This window comes from Triticum dicoccoides, chromosome 4B (assembly GCF_002162155.2).
Source record: "Triticum dicoccoides isolate Atlit2015 ecotype Zavitan chromosome 4B, WEW_v2.0, whole genome shotgun sequence".
Classification (NCBI taxonomy): Eukaryota; Viridiplantae; Streptophyta; class Magnoliopsida; order Poales; family Poaceae; genus Triticum; species Triticum dicoccoides.
This window is the reverse complement of record NC_041387.1, coordinates 221,990,880-221,996,141: the sequence shown is the minus strand read 5'-3', so window position 1 is coordinate 221,996,141 and position 5,262 is coordinate 221,990,880. Positions and strand designations below refer to the sequence as shown.

At 45.7% G+C, this 5,262-nt stretch overlaps 1 long non-coding RNA gene across 1 annotated transcript; it reads left to right on the top strand.

Moving 5' to 3' along the window:
- Nucleotides 1–6: 6 nt before the first annotated feature.
- LOC119295836 lies at nucleotides 7–1,427 on the top strand. The gene is made up of 2 exons (XR_005144360.1): nucleotides 7–923; nucleotides 1,188–1,427. It is a non-coding gene; the product is annotated as an uncharacterized LOC119295836 (long non-coding RNA).
- The last annotated feature ends 3,835 nt before the right edge of the window (nucleotides 1,428–5,262 follow it).

Here is a 5,262-nt window from a genome sequence, read left to right as displayed (position 1 = left end):
CCAACCCACAGCCCCCCGCCTCCTCCTCCTCCCGGTAGGGGCCGCCCCTCCTCCTCCTCCTTTCGATCGGCGCTGCCCCGGCTCCCCATGATGAGCCATCACCAGATCTGGTCAGCCACAAGCTCGTGGATCCAGCCATCCACAGGCTTCGCCGAGCCACTATCTTCGGATCCATGGCTGGCCACGCAGCCAATGAGGACGCGGCCTCGATCTGGAGTGCCTCCACCGCCCCCTACCGCAGCCCCGGTAGGACACCACCACCTGCCCCCACAACGCCGCTCAACTCCCGGCACCGCCCCGCGATGCACCACCATCCAGCAACCACCCCCCGACCGCCGGCGGAGATCCGGGCGCGCCGCCCCAAGGCGCCCCGTGCGGCTGCTGGCGTGGATCCGGGCGTGCCGCCCCCATCCACCCCGCGCGCATGCCGGTGCAGATCCGCCCCCGTCGCCCCGCCGTGGCCTACCCAACCGCACGGTCCTCCCCCTCGCTCCCCGTTTCCTCACCGCCGCCAAGATCTAGCTGCTCTGCTAGCCTACAGAGCGCGGCGAGGTCCATTAACATGCCTGGCGTGCAGCTCAGGCAAGCATGATGTCCAGCTCCCCCAGCGTTCGCTTGCAGTTCGCCGGCTAATTGTGCACGTCCTGGGGTTCATAGATGGCGCATGTGCAGCTCGGAAACAGCCTCCGTGTTGTTCACTTGTGGATGCATCATCCATGCATTTTTTTTGTTGTTCATATTTTTGGCAGGGAGGTTAGCTTGGGTCCCCAATTCTCCAGTGGTTCTGAACTCCAGCGACCACAACGTGGGTGTGGTACGTGCCGCTCGCACCAGTTTATCATCTATGCATGCGAGGTTCATGCACCAGCAGCTCCCCTTGGCCATCGGTAGTGTGGCATGTAGTTCATCCATCGACGGTTGTGGTAAGATATGTATGACCTTTCTGCAACATGCATCATTTTATCGCTGCAGTGATCTTCTCTCTCACAGTAGTTCCCTTTGTTGCCAAATGTAAAAAAATTGGAAGATTGTAATTGGAAAAGGTTGAATATTCTATGCATCTCACTTTGTCGTTGTGTGGAAGAAAAATTGATGCAGGCCACTCGTCTCGTCCCTGCTGTTTAGTTTAGTTTTGTTTTTGCAGCAGCTTACTTTTTGTTTTGCATCTCACTCTTTTTTTCTTTCAGGAAATCATTTGCAGTGCACTTAGTAAGAAGGAGAAGAGAACATCGATGTTCATTTTGAAGTTTGATTTGTTGTTTATGGGAAACACAGAGAGAAAAAGGTAGTAAGAATGGATGGTCATTTTGTATAAGCAAGTCTTTCCCTAGTGCAGTTTGTTAGGCACTGCATCGTTGATTCTGTGGCCGTGTAAAAAATAATGAATGAATATGTATGCTTTTAAGCTCACTTCGTTCTTTCATGCAGTTCACTATAAAAACTAAAACTCCTTTGTGGTTCACTTGGTAATCCAAAAACAAACACACCTTGCAAAGCAGCTCACTTCTCATTAAATGTGGTTCACTTGCTCAGTCCCTGCGGTCCACTCGCCCGGTCTACGCACGAAAGAAATTATTGCGTTTGGAAAAAACTCACGAGGTTCACTATCGGTAGTGACACGACTCGTTTACGGTAGTGTCGAGGTTCACTTTTCATAGGTTCACTTTTCATAGTATTGTGGTTCACCAACGTTCGACATGAAGTGCACTACACCTCGTTTGCGAAAATTTAGGTACCACAAAAAAAATCATGCATTGCACTTGCCCATCTAATGAAGTGCGGTATTTCGTCTGAAGCAATGCGTTCTTCTTTCCCCGTCCAAGAAAAAAATACACGTCTGAAGCAGTGCGTGTTTCTTTCCCCGTCCGAGAAAAAATATGTCTAAACAAAAAGAAACCATGCAGTGCACTTACCCATCTAATGAAGTGCGGTATTTCGTCTGAAGCAGTGCGTTCTTCTTTCCTCGTCCGAGAAAAAATATGTTTAAACAAAAAGAAACCGTGCAGTGCAGTTGCCCATCTGATGTAGTGCGTTATTTTGTCTGAAGCAATGCGTTCTTCTGTCCGATGCAGTACATACGACGATTTTGGTCTCGCGAAGAACAGAGTGTCCGCTTTTCGGTAAAATCGAAACTGCTCTTAAACCGTAAGGAATTAGAGAGAGTGTTCTACATGAAAAAGTTACGTCTCGTCGATATCTTTCCAACGGTGTATGATTTGAGTCATTCTGACCAGCCGTTTGTAAAAATTTCACGAAAAAACAGCCGCTGCCTCTCGAAGTCAGCCGCACGATTTTCAAAATTAACTATAAACTGTAAGGAATCTCAGAACCATTTCAACATATCAAAGTTGCGCCTTGTCTGTAGCTTTCCAACAGCGTATCATACGTCTCGTTCCGACAAACGGTTAGAAAACTGGAGCAAAAAACAGTACCGAAAATTTCAAAAAATTTGAAAAACAGAGTTTCGCGATTTAGTAAATTTGAAACTGCTCTTAAACCGTAATGAATTAGAGAAAGATTTATATATGAAAAAGATGCGCCTCGACGATATCTATCCAACAGTGTATCATTTGCTTCATTCCGACAAACGGTTTAGAAAAGAACGCGAAAAAACGCTCGCTGCCACTCGTCATCCGCCGCACCATTTGCAAAACTGCTCTTAAACCGTGTGGAATCTCGAAAAGTGTTCAACATGTTGAAGTTGCGCCTAATCCATAGCTTTTCAACGGTATATTACACGCCTCATTCCGATAAACGGTTAAAAAATTAGAGCGAAAACAGTACCGAAAAAATAACGCGTGCAGTTTTTTCCGACGAGAAGTTCACTAGTCTCTATTGCAGTGCTGGTCGTCCAGAAGATGCGGTGCGCTTCTGTTGAGCGTGCAGTGCCGAAGTGGTGTGCAGAATAGTTATTCTGCTAATATTAGCATAATAGACCGTCTGTATATATATATATATATATATATATATATATATATATATATATATATATATATATATATATATATATATATAGTTTCTATTTAACCCGGCTTGGCTTTGGACGATAAGTCGCCAGCATATGACAATCATCAAACATTTGGAAGTTTTCACTTCTAAAGATTGGATTGTCACCCTTACTATGCCGGTCACATAAACCGGCAGTGCAAATTCAATATTACAGGTATGATATTATAGTTATGTTTCAAAATTATTATTCATAACAGGCTTATCTGTGACTCCTCTTTTACACATCAGTGGTCATATGTAAGATATTATGACCTGCCCTGCGGTAAACCGCCAACGGTTCTTGTGAGCTATTTCTGTGTGCAGGATAGTTCAAGGACTTTCTTATGCATAAGGAAAACAGATGATAAGTATAATAAAGGAAAATATAAGACAGCGGCTTAATAGTGTTGAGCGCCAAAATATGCACGATGGCACGACAGAGCAAAGTCATTTCGACCCTATTACATGACTCCCCGAGTCCGAATGATTAAACTATTTTTTCAGAAGGCTACAAATATGAGCCGCCCGGCGGATCAGTTTTCTTGTTGGCCTGAAGCTTCTGGATCAACCCTCTCCGCTTCTTTGTCCTGTTCCCCGTCCTCGAAGGTTGATGACGACCAGTCAATGCCATTCAAAAGCTTCAAATTCAGCTTCATCATCAATTAGTCTGGACGGGTCAACTTCAGGGGCAAAGGTATGCTTACGGAATGGGGGGATCAGGCTTGTCACTTTATAACGCGGCGTCGGCGTCCTCTGATTTCCCTCGTCATAAGCCGGATGGTACTTGGTGAGGTCTGTCTCATCGGCAGTCAAACAGGCCACAAGGCGTATTTCCTTCACACAAGCAGTGAAGTCCTCATGTTCAAATGAAGTGCCATCCTCCTTAAGGCTTGGATACCCAATGGCGATGTCGGCTGGGTCTAATTCTAGTAGCCATGCTTTGGCCCGGCTTAAGGCATCCATAGCTCCGGCTCCCGCAGAGGATCGCTTTAATTCGTTGAACCGCTGTGGCAGCACATAAAGCTTCTTTAGCACATCAACCAGGAGTGTGGGGGCTTCATTTGACAGTGCAACTGTGGCTAAGGCACGCTGAGCTCCAGTGTAAAGTTGTTCTACAAACGTGTAAACCGCCTTCGGCTTCACCAACATGTCCTGGTTGAGGTTGGTGCTCCTGGGTCCTGCATAGCAATAACAGATGAGTTAACAGCAGTTTATATGATCACCAGAAAGATTCAACACTTGACACTTATAGGGTGGCTTACCAAAGATCGCCGAGACCATATGAGACACATGGCGTTTTAAGCCAGACAATTCAGTCGTCACCTCTTCAAGAGACGCCTCTGCTTTTTCCGCTCGATGGGTCAAGGCAATCTTTTCTTCAGCCCAGGCCTTTTTCACAACTTCAAACTTGGCTCTAAATTTTTCTTGTTTAGACACGCTGAATTCAAATTTGGAGTTTTGTCTCTGAGTGTCCGTCTCTTGCAGCTCCAAGCGGTTCTTCAATTCAGACAGCTCTGATTCAAGTTGAGCAGTGGTGGTCTATACATGTACTAGATCACAATCATAAACATTAGTATGCAATATTAAGTCCCAAGCCTTTTGCAAGCAATAACACATGGCTCTTGGGGGCTAATGTCTACCGAAAGTTTTTGTCTAAGTTGCCGCTTATGAGAGTGAAAGTCCAAAGCACTTTGTAAGCAAGAGTACTTCGCACTTGGGGACTTATGAATATTGCTGTTAAAAGTTACACAAATACTATCTTCAACACAAGTATATGAAGGGCCGGCTCATTCATGTGGATTAAACCGGCCCTTGGGGACTACAGATTAAGCCGGATATTTAAAGGATTTACCAAAGGATATTACTGATGCTCATAAGTTCATTCTAAGTCTATAGCATATTCATCGTAAGCAGTAGACTTGGGGGTTGGCATAGTAACGATAATTCAATGAAGGGAAGAATTTATACCTCAAATTTCTGGTGCATTTGTTTCACCATATCAACTTCAAAATCGCGGTTGTTGTGCACTTGGCTAAGATAGCCAGAAAAACTTCGCCAATGCTCATTTCAGTATAGTCAGCAACATCAATCTGGCTTTACATCGTTCAATGTGCTCCTCCTTGGCAGAACACTTGGCTAGCACAGTAGGTCTCCCCGGCTCAGTATAGTCGTTCATGGTGATTTCCACGTCAACATCTTGTGGTTTGGCTGTCTTAGCCGGGTTTGAAGCTTCAGGGTTTAAAGAGCCATCAGCGGCTTGAACGGCAAGCGGGT